The sequence below is a fragment of the Euprymna scolopes genome, chromosome 18 (genome assembly GCF_053919585.1).
Source record: "Euprymna scolopes isolate OS-2025 chromosome 18, ASM5391958v1, whole genome shotgun sequence".
In the NCBI taxonomy this organism is placed as follows: Eukaryota; Metazoa; Mollusca; class Cephalopoda; order Sepiida; family Sepiolidae; genus Euprymna; species Euprymna scolopes.
Genome location: NC_136499.1, coordinates 23,593,043 through 23,606,874, shown reverse-complemented (window position 1 = coordinate 23,606,874; position 13,832 = coordinate 23,593,043). Strand labels below are relative to the sequence as shown.

Genomic DNA, 13,832 nt, shown 5'->3' with positions numbered 1-13,832 from the left:
ATATCTCTTTGCACCTGTAGTTATGTATCATATCTCTTTGCATCTGTAGTTATGTATCATATCTCTTTGCATCTGTAGTTATGTATCATATCTCTTTACACCTGTAGTTATGTATCATATCTCTTTGCACCTGTAGTTATGTATCATATCTCTTTGCATCTGTAGTTATGTATCATATCTCTTTGCATCTGTAGTTATGTATCATATCTCTTTACACCTGTAGTTATGTATCATATCTCTTTGCATCTGTAGTTATGTATCATATGTCTTTCCAGTAAAAAGAGATCAGTGATTAAATGTCTGCAGCCATTTAATTTTTCCATATAAAGCATTTGGTCATCCTTAAGGTTTCCAGAGCCCCTCAGCCTCACTCAGAGCCCCAGGGCTCTGCAGAGCTCACTTTGAGAAACTTTGCCCTAGATAATCGGGATTTTCTACTCCAATACATTTTTTTTTACAAGGGAGTCACTATTTATCAAGGTTTGAAAGCCACTCGAGGATAAACGTTAATGAATGTATGGTGGTCAATGAGACAACAAAGCGATTGTTAGTAGTGGAAACAGGGTAGAGTTTGACTATTCAAGGGGACGACTCAAGAATTTGTTTACATTGAACTTCAAGATGACCATATTGTAGTCAGAAAGCAGGCCAACAAAAAAAAATAGTTCTATAGGGAGACAGTTCTAAGAAAGAAGCTTTGTTCATGGGATTTGCGTTTAGATTTAGGCACAGATAGAGTGGGGGAAATTGTTGATAGTGGTTGTAGCTAGACGAGTGCTTTTTTATGAAAGTCTAGCAGGAGGGGGTATAGATTAAAGCTCAGGCGAACATTTGGCATGAAAATAACGATAGAACAGAACCAGGATTTTTTTTTCCACAATACAAGCCAAAACGAAATACATTTTATTGAAAGGAAATTATTTTATTAATATATATTTTTTTAACTACCATTACAGAAGAAAAACATTCATTAGAGCTGTTCCATATTTGTAAGTTCATGTTGAAAAATACTTTGCGAGTAGGAGATTATTTAATCTCGAAATAACAGATTTTTTATGATAGATTTTAGATGAAGGACATGCGTTTTTATAAAGTTACAAGAGTTTCTTATTAGTAGGTTTTATATATGCCGATGCTGTAAAATTCGTTACCGTTACTGACTATTAAAATATTCCTTGATAAAAAACTATTTCTATCTGTATATATATATATATATTATTACTTTGTATTCAATTCAGTATATTTTTCATCCCCCTTCCCCTACAATTCTTTTTCCAATTCTTTTCTATTTTTATCCCCCATTTAAAAATTTTTTAAACAAAATTGTAAAAGTTCAATTTAGAATGCAAGTAAATAATAATCTATTAAAATGAAGCATCCATCTATGAGTGATCAGATATTATGAATTTCATGTTTTAGGCGACATAGATTACCATTTCTTTTTCTTGTTTTCTAAAAAGTAAAAAAAAATTAAGGCAGGGGGATTTTTGCAGGAAAGGGGATCCAAAGAGAAGATCGAATGCAGAGACAAAAGATGATTAAAAAACGTAGTGGTAATAACATCCGAAATTCCTGTTTTTAGAAATATTTTAAGGACTTTTATGAGACATAACATGGACACAACATTGCATTTAAAAAGCCAAATATTTCAGATTTGTATTAGATTTGATCCATAGCCATTAGACACTAATAAAGCAAGATTCTCTGAACATGTTAAGCTTAAATCGTAAACATTGTCTAGAATCAAAATCATAATAGATTTTAATTATTATTGGAATAAGGATTCCACACATAAGGTTTTATAGGATTATATCTTGATTTAAATCTTTCTAAGGGAACAGAAAAGTGTTGCAAAATGGTTCTGTTTGGGGAATTAATTTTAACTCTCCTGGGGCGGAAATTCTTCTGTGTAATACTATTATATAAAAGGAACTTTGTGTGTGGGAGAGAGACAGAGTGAATTCATTCCCTATGGACTCTTAAACGGCTGGGCTGATTTTTTTAAAAATTTCACATAAATATACTTCATGTGCCTGACAGTGTTCTTAGATAAGTTTTGTATCAAAATGTCTTTGATAAGTATCGATAATCGAAAAAAATTTGATGAAAGAACAGGCGATTTTGACCAAATTATACAGACTTATATTATGCTGTTTATACAGTGCATTTGAGAAGTTTTATTACAGCACAAACAGGAAAGTTTGGCATATAAACTCAACAGTTTCTTTGATATGACAGAAGCGTGTTCGAAATAAATGTTTCTGTTTAGAGCACAATTAAAGCATGATACTTGACTTTTACATTTTAAAACTTTAATTCAAGTTATTATATGCAAAAAAATAATTTTATAAAATTAACAGCAGGTTCCCTACAGTGCAATATAAACTACAATGTGTTGTGGATCAAGTTACTGTGAGGAGGCATGTGAAGCTTCCCCCTCCAAGCACTGCAGTGGGACCGCAATTAGAGTAGGCAATTAATCGATTTGATTGAAAAAGGAGTGATTTTAACAATTTCAATGACAACGAAATATGAGAGGGTGAAACATTCGTTGATCCTCATTCCAGGCAACGTCGGGTCTTCTTGCTAGAGTATATATATATATATATATACACACACTAGTATGGTGCCCGGCGTTATCCAGTTGTAAAATATGCTTTAATATAGCATTTTATTTTATGCATATTGATGTACCTATATCCTTACAGAAGGTAGCCATTGTTTCTCAAGACTAAAAAGAGACCTTTACATCATCCACAGACAGCTCTTTAGTTTGGCATACCATAGCTCTGCAATGTAGTCAGACAGTGTTTTAAGTTGTTTAAAACCCGAGCGCTTGTATAATAGTTAGCAATCTTACCACCGTTGTGTGTATACGAGATAGAGATATTCTATCTCCAAGTACAGGTTAAATAGTCAGGCCGACTAAACTTTCAAGCCTTGATTGTGCAAGTAGTCGAAAGAAGACAATTCCAGAATAACAATAGTCTTTCTGTTCATCTTGTCAGCGTTGTCCTAAACCTATCTTGCCACTTGACTTCTGCAATTCTGGTTCAGCAAGGTGCGGTTAGAGATTCTGCAACTCTTGCTTACAGAGGTATCCATTGTCTCTAGAGAAAAACCATGAGGAGATAACATCAGATGTGTAAAGTTCAATTGGTGTTTTTGAATCAAATAGAATTATTTAAACGCACAAATAATTTGTAAGAAATTTGAGCCAGATCAGGTCAATTTTTCTGTCTTTTCATGTATAAAATTACAAGTTCAGTTATAAATCGCATGATAAAAATAAAGAAGCAAATCTCTAAGTAATTAACCTGAATATAAGTATTGTAGGATGGAGGGGGGGGTCGTTCGTAGATTTCAGCGTTTGTGCAAGTTTGTGTTTATTGTGTTTTGTTTATTTTTTTTTTATGAATGTGGCATGGATCAAGTCAAACATGATTTCAACTATGAGCAAATTAACATGAATGAAGTATTTTGTTGCTTTTGTTTTTGTTATGATTAGGAAGGAGAGAGAGATCAACTGAAGAGGAAAAGAGACACGGAAGAAATATATATAGAGATCAACGTGAAAGGGGAGTGAGGCAGACGGAGAGCAACGGAGAGAGAAAGAGAGATAGAAAACAAAATAACGGAAAGAGAAGTCAAAAGTTGATTTTTAAAATAAAATTTCTTTCCAATTCGCATGGAGTAAATATCTTCAGTTGAAATTAAAAAAAAAAAAAAAAAGACTGACGAAATTGTGCATGGTTTCCATGGAGCAGAGAACATTTTTAGGACAAGGCATTCTTTAAAATGTCGTCTTGAAGAGACGGTTTAAAGAGGAAATAGCTAATCTGTGACACCAGAATAAGAGGATGAAGGGAAGGAGAGAAGAGTCGCTTCAAGAGTTTGAATCAATGCACAACTTACCGGCAGCAGCAGAAGCAACAGGTGTGGTAACATAGCAACACTTACCTGAAAAAGAAGAAACATTAGAATTAATGACAACAAATGACATGTTAACGGATAAAAATAACAGGAAGAGAACATAAGACAGTTATGAATATATATCTAACATACAAATATACATACATGTGCATGTGTGTGTTTATAGGTGTCAACGTGTGTGTGTGTGTATCTGTGTATGATTTCAGGAAAACAGGAAGAAGTTAGGATATTTGGTATATCTAAAATAGTATATGACCAAACCCTCCGCCCGCCAATATGCTTCAACTTGGCAACGCCGGGTATATACAGCTAGTAATATATATATATATATATATATATATATATATATATATATATATATATATATATATATATATATATATACACTAGCTGGCTGCCCGGTGTGCCCAGTCATACAATACACTTAAACATGATATTTTAATTTTATGCAGATTGCGTATGCATTATAGAATCAGTTCTGTATTGATTATTATATATTATGAGGAATAATTTGCTCGGTGGACTAATTTGAAAAAAACAAAACAAAACAAAAGACAATGTCGTTCATCGAATTCCGTCTATGTTTGTTTACAATATCATGTCAGCTGATATTTGGGCTTTACGATGAATGCCCTGGAAAAGTCATATCTGATTAATGTTTAGTTTTAAAATATGCAAATGAAGAAATAATTGTAAATGGTACCTCTTTTATTGTAAATTGATCGCATTAATAAAAAAAAAAAAAAATAAAAATCGTGAAGTACACATCGGCTTGAACAGGGGATCCTTCGATCTGTAGATGAATGCTCTACCACTAAGCTATGTCTCCAGATTATAATAAATCGTTTTTTTTTTGTTTTGTTTTTTAGAAGAAATGATTTGCTGAAATTTTATTATCTCCCTTGCCAGTGTAACGTTAAATACCCCACTGTAAAAGTTATTGTTTTATCTCTAAGAGAGAAAAACTATTTTTAAGATAGATTTTTTTTTTACTTATCGGATGAATTTCTGTACAAAACATATCTAAGAACACTGCCAAACATATAAATTACCTTAGTGGAATTTGTAAAAATTTCGAAACCTCTGAGGAAGGAATTCAGACACACACACATAAAGTGACTTTTATATAATAGTAGAAATATATATATATGTATGTATATATAAACTGTTTATAAGAGAAATACAACAGATTTTCAAAACTAAATTATATAAAACAAAAATAATTTATAATCCAATGTAGATATATAAATATCTACTTCATTATTAAAGTTCTAATTAAACAATATTTAAAATGAATTAACAAAAACTTATGAGTATGAATTTGTAATAATTTTGAACAAATTCACAGACACCAAACGTCACACTGAGTCAATCGTTGAGTTCAGGTTAGATTGTTTGAATCTAAACAAAAGTGACTTCGAAATCGTCATAACTTTAAAAAATAAATAAATAAAAAAAGATAAACCCCTCAAATTCTTGTTTATAATGGACTATTCCAATCTTAAATCTTATAGTTGCAATCGTCATTGTCTTTCTTCATCAGTATAGAAAGAGAGGGAAAAGGGGGAAGGTTTATTTCCTTTGACTTAAACAAGGAATGACGAAAGGAGTAATTTTTTTTTTTTTTTTTACAATAGGTTTATATTAGACTAGCCTGGGTGCCCGGCGTTGCCCGAGGGTTTGGAGATGTGCGTTGAGCAAAAAAAAGTGGTAGTAGGCAAGCTCGAACCCGTACTGTGAAGGAGAAAAAAAAAAAAACAAAAAAAAAAAAATCGTGACTTTACTGTTGCCCCCATCACCAAACCGGAAGTAACGTAGGTTTAAATTAAGGCTAGTCAATCGAAAAGAGGAGATGACTTTCGAAAATATCAGCAAAAAAAGTGACCCCTTCCGTAGAAAAGTACCCAGTTGAGGATGAAGAAATTAATGTTTGTGGCCAATTTTTCGATATTTGTTGTCCGAAGGCCCGAACTTCAAAACCATTCCGATCTCGTTAAAATCCGTTGCCTCTGAAAGTTTTAGGCAGACATACAAACATTTAAACAGACAGATGAGATTTATATTGTAGAAAACATATACTGTAATTTAAAAAGAAAACTTTGAACTAGATAGATTGTTGTCGGATGGTGCATGATTTTTTTTGTTTTTCTTTTAATACCATGCATAAAAGAAATTCATATTCTTTTTTCTTCATATTTACTTATTTAAAAAATTTTTTTAGCCTTTATTAATTCAAAGATTTATTAACACTTTCGAAAAAGTGCGTTTCCAACTTTGTGCATATTAATGAGCTTCATTAGAGTTCTGTTCTGTTATGATCAATTGTCACAATTCTGGTGTCAAAGTCTGAATCATGAATATTAGTTGCAAACAATTGGTGAAAGATCAATTGAAAAAAAAAATTGGTATTCATGACATTGAAATCATAAGATTAGAATCGATAAATTATTCAGATAAATGCTGACTTCCTTTGACTAAAGCAAGGTTTCCTCGAAAAGAGGGCAGATATTTTTTTTTCACCATTAAATATAGAAACTTTTTTACAGCTTATCAAGGCACAAAGGCCACTCGAGGATAAGGCTTGATGAGTGTAAGGTAACATAACACCATGATTATCAGTAATGGTGGGACTTGCTTAGTGTTTGTTCATTTAAGAGGACGGCTGAACAGGAAATTGTTCACATTGAACTTGAAAACGATCATGCTATAGTCAGCTAGGAAGTAGCTCTGCAGTATTGTGTTCCGCAGTCCTAGGGGAAAAAAACTGATCATGGAAATGGAATTTTAAACCTTTTACACATTCTTTTTGGTTTTATGCCCTTAAATGAGTCTCTAATTTCTTCACTAAAAGTGGCTTCTGGATTCATGCTGTTGTGGCTTAAAAGGTTTTTGCATTTCTTTTTAATGTCATGAAATTGAAACAAAAATACTTCGGTGCACGGAGAGAGACAAAGAAAGACTAGAGAGACTAGAAACAGGCGAAAAACAGAGAGGGGGGTGAGAAGTACAGAGAGTGAGAGAGAGGGAGGTGAGAAGTACAGAGAGAGAGAGTGAGAGAGAGGGAGATGAGAAGTAGAGAGAGAGAGGGAGGTGAGAAGTAGAGAGAGAGAGGGAGGTGAGAAGTACAGAGAGAGAGGGAGGTGAGAAGTACAGAGAGAGAGGGAGGTGAGAAGTACAGAGAGAGAGGGAGGTGAGAAACAGAGAGAGAGAGGGAGGTGAGAAGTACAGAGAGAGAGAGGGAGGTGAGAAGTACAGAGAGAGAGAGAGGGAGGTGAGAAGTACAGAGAGAGAGAGAGGGAGGTGAGAAGTACAGAGAGAGAGAGAGGGAGGTGAGAAGTACAGAGAGAGAGAGAGGGAGGTGAGAAGTACAGAGAGAGAGAGAGGGAGGTGAGAAGTACAGAGAGAGAGAGAGGGAGGTGAGAAGTACAGAGAGAGAGAGAGGGAGGTGAGAAGTACAGAGAGAGAGAGAGGGAGGTGAGAAGTACAGAGAGAGAGAGAGGGAGGTGAGAAGTACAGAGAGAGAGAGAGGGAGGTGAGAAGTACAGAGAGAGAGAGAGGGAGGTGAGAAGTACAGAGAGAGAGAGAGGGAGGTGAGAAGTACAGAGAGAGAGAGAGGAAGGTGAGAAGTACAGAGAGAGAGAGAGGGAGGTGAGAAGTACAGAGAGAGGGAGGTGAGAAGTACAGAGAGAGGGAGGTGAGAAGTACAGAGAGAGGGAAGTGAGAAGTACAGAGAGAGGGAAGTGAGAAGTACAGAGAGAGGGAAGTGAGAAGTACAGAGAGAGGGAAGTGAGAAGTACAGAGAGAGAGAGGTGAGAAGTACAGAGAGAGAGAGGTGAGAAGTACAGAGAGAGAGAGAGAGAGAGAGAGAGAGAGAGAGAGAGAGGTGAGAAGTACAGAGAGAGAGAGAGAGAGAGAGAGAGAGAGAGAGGGAGGTGAGAAGTACACAGGGAGAGAGAGAGAGACGAGATGCACAGGGAGAAAGAGAGAGAGAGATTGAGGGAGAGAGAGAAAGAGATTGAGGGAGAGAGAGAGAGATTGAGGGAGAGAGAGAGAGATTGAGGGAGAGAGAGAGAGATTGAGGGAGAGAGAGAGAGATTGAGGGAGAGAGAGAGAGATTGAGGGAGGGAGAGAGAGAGAGATTGAGGGAGGGAGAGAGAGAGAGATTGAGGGAGGGAGAGAGAGAGAGATTGAGGGAGGGAGAGAGAGAGAGATTGAGGGAGAGAGAGAGAGATTGAGGGAGAGAGAGAGAGATTGAGGGAGAGAGAGAGAGATTGAGGGAGAGAGAGAGAGATTGAGGGAGAGAGAGAGAGATTGAGGGAGAGAGAGAGAGATTGAGGGAGAGAGAGAGAGATTGAGGGAGAGAGAGAGAGATTGAGGGAGAGAGAGAGAGATTGAGGGAGAGAGAGAGAGATTGAGGGAGAGAGAGAGATTGAGGGAGAGAGAGAGATTGAGGGAGAGAGAGAGAGATTGAGGGAGAGAGAGAGAGAGATTGAGGGAGAGAGAGAGAGAGATTGAGGGAGAGAGAGAGAGAGATTGAGGGAGAGAGAGAGAGAGATTGAGGGGGAGAGAGATTGAGGGGGAGAGAGAGAGGGGGAGAGAGAGAGAGGGGGAGAGAGAGAGAGGGGGAGAGAGAGAGAGGGGGAGAGAGAGAGATTGAGAGAGAGAGAGATTGAGAGAGAGAGATTGAGAGAGAGAGATTGAGAGAGAGAGAGATTGAGAGAGAGAGAGATTGAGAGAGACGAGACGCACAGGGGGAGAGAGAGAGACTGAGAGAGAGAGACGGGGGGAGAGAGAGACGGGGGAAGAGAGAGACGGGGGAAGAGAGAGACGGGGAAAGAGAGAGACGGGGAAAGAGAGAGACGGGGAAAGAGAGAGACGGGGAAAGAGAGAGACGGGGAAAGAGAGAGACGGGGAAAGAGAGAGACGGGGGAAGAGAGAGACGGGGGAAGAGAGAGACGGGGGAAGAGAGAGACGGGGGAAGAGAGAGACGGGGGAAGAGAGAGACGGGGGAAGAGAGAGACGGGGGAAGAGAGAGACGGGGGGGGAGAGAGAGACGGGGGGGGGGAGAGAGACGGGGGGGGGGGGAGAGAGAGACGGGGGAGAGAGAGAGACGGGGGAGAGAGAGAGACGGGGGAGAGAGAGAGACGGGGAGAGAGAGAGACGGGGAGAGAGAGAGAGACGGGGGGAGAGAGAGAGACGGGGGGAGAGAGAGAGACGGGGGGAGAGAGAGACGGGGGGAGAGAGAGAGATGGGGGGGGAGAGAGAGACGGGGAGAAAGAGAGACGGGGAGAGAGAGACGGGGAGAGAGAGACGGGGAGAGAGAGAGGGAGAGAGAGAGGGAGAGAGAGAGAGGGAGAGAGAGAGGGAGAGAGAGAGGGAGAGAGAGAGAGGGGAAGGGAGAGATTGAGAGAGACGAGACGCACAGGGAGAGAGAAAGAGTAGACGCACAGAGGAACAAACGAGACGCGCAGAGAGTCATACAGAGTGGAGACGAGAGGCACGGGGGGGGGGGAGAAAACAACATGGAAAAATAAAGGAAGAGTTAAAAGAAAAGAGCATATGAAGATAGAGAGTGAAAGGCGATTTTAGCTTACAAAAGTGGCAACCAGATAAAATCCATAAAAATACTGAAGACTAAATAATTTATCGAATCAGAAAACTTACTCAAAAATACAAGAAAATATTTTTTTTCAAAGAATGTATTTTCTTTAAAAATAAATTACTTCTCCCCCCCCCCCATCTTTTTTTTTTATTATTATTTAGAATGATGCAAGAACAGAAAGTAAAGAAAAAATTTGTTGACGAAGACGGAGGATGAATGGAGGGGGGGGGGGTAATTTTGTCTTTTTGACCTATTGATGGTTGAATGGTTTGCAGGTCACTTTCCGTTTTGAAAGGTAAAACGGGTTGGAAGAAATTTAACTTTTCTCAAACTTTATTCAAAATATGGAGTTACGTATTTTTTGAAAATTTCATAGAAATTACCAACAACTGATAAATTGGATGAAGGCGAGACTAATTAGTCAAATTAAGCAAGATAAAATTATTTTCCTTTCTGATATTAAAATATACTTGAACAATGCATCAGCTAACACAGTGGTTTTCTTGGTATGACAAGAAATTTTAATTCCTATAAATACGATTTTTTTTTTTAAACCAAAAGAGGGCAAGTAATCCCTACTTTTCTTGTCCAGTTTTATGACATCGTGATCTTGGGATAGAGCTTTGTTTTTAATTGACATAGGAGCAGATAGATTTCATAAAGATAAAACGTCTAAGCAGTATTTCAACAAAATAAACAAGCTTGTAATTTATTCAAATACTTGAGTGTGTGTGGGTGTATGTGTGCGTGGTTTGCTCACCCTTACGCAGTCATAAAATACGCTTAAATATATTTTAATTCATGCAGATTTCGTATTTATTATAAAGCCACTTATATATCTATATAATATAAAGCTGAACGTCTGTGTGTATGTCTGGTCACGAATAGGCTCCTTTATGGTTGACTATTATAGAAAACTGATCACATATGATAGATGTATCGAGACACAGGAATGGGTATGTTTGATCTGGCATAATGATGATTCATTAAAATTGTGGGGTCTGCGTACGCGCCTGGTCCACAAAGTATGGAAATAAAAAATTTAAAAAACGTTTACAAGTGTTTTTGATATAGATGTACATAATACTTTGATAAGTATGTTTTAACTTAAATAGGGATGGTATAATAAAATTGTAGGATCTGCGTTCGCGCCTAGCCTCCATAGAATGGAAATAGGCACAAACTTTAATAAAGACTTTTCATATCTATCTACGTAAGTATACTTTGATAATTATGTTTCAGTTTGAAGAAATATTGTATAATAAAATTATGGGGTGTTAGTTCGCGCCTGACCTCCATAGAATGGAAATATGTCACAAAGTTTAACAATTTTTTTTTTAATATAGATCCACAGAATATTGTGATAAGCGTTTCAGTGTGAACAGATATGGTATAATAAATTATGGGGTTTATCTATTTTATTTTTACTTTCATCATATTTTGCTTTGATTTTGATAGCCCCAAATTCGAAGCTATCTCTTTACAACCGTTCCTTTTCATAACCTATCATACTTTCATAAATCAGAGTCCATTTTCTGTAGGCTGTTTTTGAACCCAGTCAACGACGGGTACTTTTGCTAGTATATATATATATATATATATATATATATATATATATATATATATATATGGCGTAATGAAAGAAAACTATAAGGTATTTGAAGCTTCTCTTCCAATTTTCGGATTTTTTAATCATGTCCAAACGCATTTTGTTTTATTTCGGTGGATTGATAGTTGCTATTTCTTCTGACGAGTTAAGGGCAAAATAGATTCACTGATTGATATAATAATTAAGTGATTGATTTTGTGCTACGAAACAAATACTTTCAAGTATTGTAAGTGTCAACTGAATTAAAGGAATAAATTTGAAGATGGTCAACATCATGAGATTTGGAATATAGACTTTTATTCATTCATTATATGCTCTGGTATTATATTGAGCTTTTTAAATAAGACTTGATATATATATATAAAGGAAATATAAGTGAATAAAGAATATTTCCACAGAAATTTATATATATATTTATATATATATATATATATATATACACACACACACACACACACAGAGTACTGATTTAAAAAGTTAAAAAAAAAAAAATACTTGGGTGCTATCAGCTAGAACCGAAACTAAGACTTAGCATTCCAGCCACGTCTCCTACCGTTTGAGCTATCGACAGATAAGATTTAAAAATTAAGCGACTTCAAGCTATGAATGAATTTGCGCATACACAAAAGTAGTAGAAATATGTCGGCAAGTTGAAATGAACACTTTGCATTTTAACTTGTGACATATTTCTATACGTATTATTCATCCATTCAAACAAAGATTTTACTCATTATAAACCATCCATATTGTATGATTATTATTTCCTGTTAATTTCAGTTGTTTAAGAATTTCACACACACCTATTCTATTTATATACATAACTCGTTATCTGTACAGTTTCAAATTTAATCACGAATTTAATACTCTTATGCCACAAGTGAAGAGAATTTATGACGTCACATCATGCTAAATAAGTCGATTTGTTTAACTTTTGTTTTATGGCATATCAACGCTTTTTGTATTATTTAATGCCGAATCTGGTTATTTTGCAAGCAGCTTTTATGCTTCAAGTTCTTTGAAAACTTATTTATTTCAATGTCTCAGAGGTAAATTATTGACTTTGCAGCATATGATTGAGTTTCGCAAAAGGAAATGGAAAGAAGATAACATCAACGTGTGGTGCATTTTAGATTAGGAAGCCAGTATCTTCAGACAACCTTATCTAGTAGTACCAGACTAATCAAGTTAGAAAAAAAATGTTAAAAATTGACTTATTAGTTTGAGCTTGCATTCAAATGTATACAGAAATATTGAATAGAATGCACTTTCTAACGATTGGAATCACGAAGCTGCAGTAAAGTGTTAAGTGCCATACATAACAATATATATTACTCATCCAACAGACTATTTCACTGTATTACCCGCTCTTTTAATGTGGCCAAAGAAGCAGGATCGACACTTGATCATTAAGTTGACTCACGGCACTTCTGATCCATATAATATCGTCTGGCACCTGCTGAATGTAAGCGAAATCTCAATGCAAACATTGTCAATTACCAGAGAGCTCGAATTATATTTTCCCCAATGAGCAATGTCTTAATAGCTAGTGGCAGTTGGCGATTTCCTTATGAGAGCTCTACCCAAGAGAGTACACACATACATACACACACACACACACACAACTTATGTGTCCCCCACTCCCGAAAAGCCCTTTGCTGCAGTGTTGGCAACAAATCATACGAAACTGTCAAGATTGATTTGTTTTCAATCCTCGAAGATTGCCAAATCCACTTGAAAAGAATAAATTTTCAAACTGTCCAAGAATTGGAAAAACACTGACTGGAATGAAGATTTATTTTAAAAACTGGCCCAATCAATAAGACGTATTGATTTGGAGAAGTCCAATTCCAAGTTGAATCATATTTCATAAATTGCAAAGAGTTTCAGTAATTTTGAAGATATATAGTTTTTTTTTTTTCTTTTTCTATATACAGTATACACATTGCTTAGATAGACAGCAAGCACTTTGGTGCTTCTTCATGCTCTCACCAACTTGAAGGAAAAAAAGGATAAATTTTTGGAGCGTATACTTTAATAATCAGACTCTTAGAATCTCAACGTATTTCCGTTACAGTTTGTGTATTTTTAAATTTAATGTTTATTATTACACTATATAATTACACGTATTGCTGTTAAACTATGCCAATCATTTTAAACCGAAGAAAAGATGCATGCATACTCCTTGCCTTATCTATAAAATAACTAGCAGGCCGCCCGGCATTGCCCGGTCGTGAAATACACTTAAATATAATATTTTAATTCATGCAGATTACACATCGATTATTATATTGGACATAATATATAGTAGTGAGATCAAAACTAAAAAATAGATATGATTTGGGTGCCATCATGAAATCAAAACATACAATTCTCCACCCTCATTCTTAAGCCTCTCAGCCACGCCCATATATATATATATATATATATATATATATATATATTCACCTGTCATCCCTTTGGTAAAAGATGGACTCGCCTGATCATGGAACACAAGATACAACCAAGCAGGGTCCACAGAGCTTTAAAGTTGTTTTCCGAATTTTGAAAGTTGGGCGTAAATAGCAAAGTAAACTTATTCTGACTAACCAACCTTTATTTGTTCTGGTTGTAACACGTTATTTGCAATAGAATAATATACTTCAATAAAATAAAAAAAATAAAAAAAAACTTAATCGAGATTAACAGTTT

At 36.0% G+C, this 13,832-nt stretch overlaps 1 protein-coding gene across 6 annotated transcripts in view; it reads right to left on the bottom strand.

Moving 5' to 3' along the window:
- Nucleotides 1-13,832, bottom strand: part of LOC145297523 (uncharacterized) — a 609,211-nt gene that overhangs the window by 138,370 nt on the left and 457,009 nt on the right. Inside the window, exon 2 of one of the 6 annotated variants that reach the window (XM_080143439.1) lies at nucleotides 3,916-3,960. The exons of the other annotated variants lie outside the window; for them this stretch is intronic. The gene's annotated coding sequence lies outside the window, so the exon portion shown is untranslated. The remainder of the gene's footprint in view (nucleotides 1-3,915; nucleotides 3,961-13,832) is intronic. 6 annotated transcript variants of the gene reach the window in all.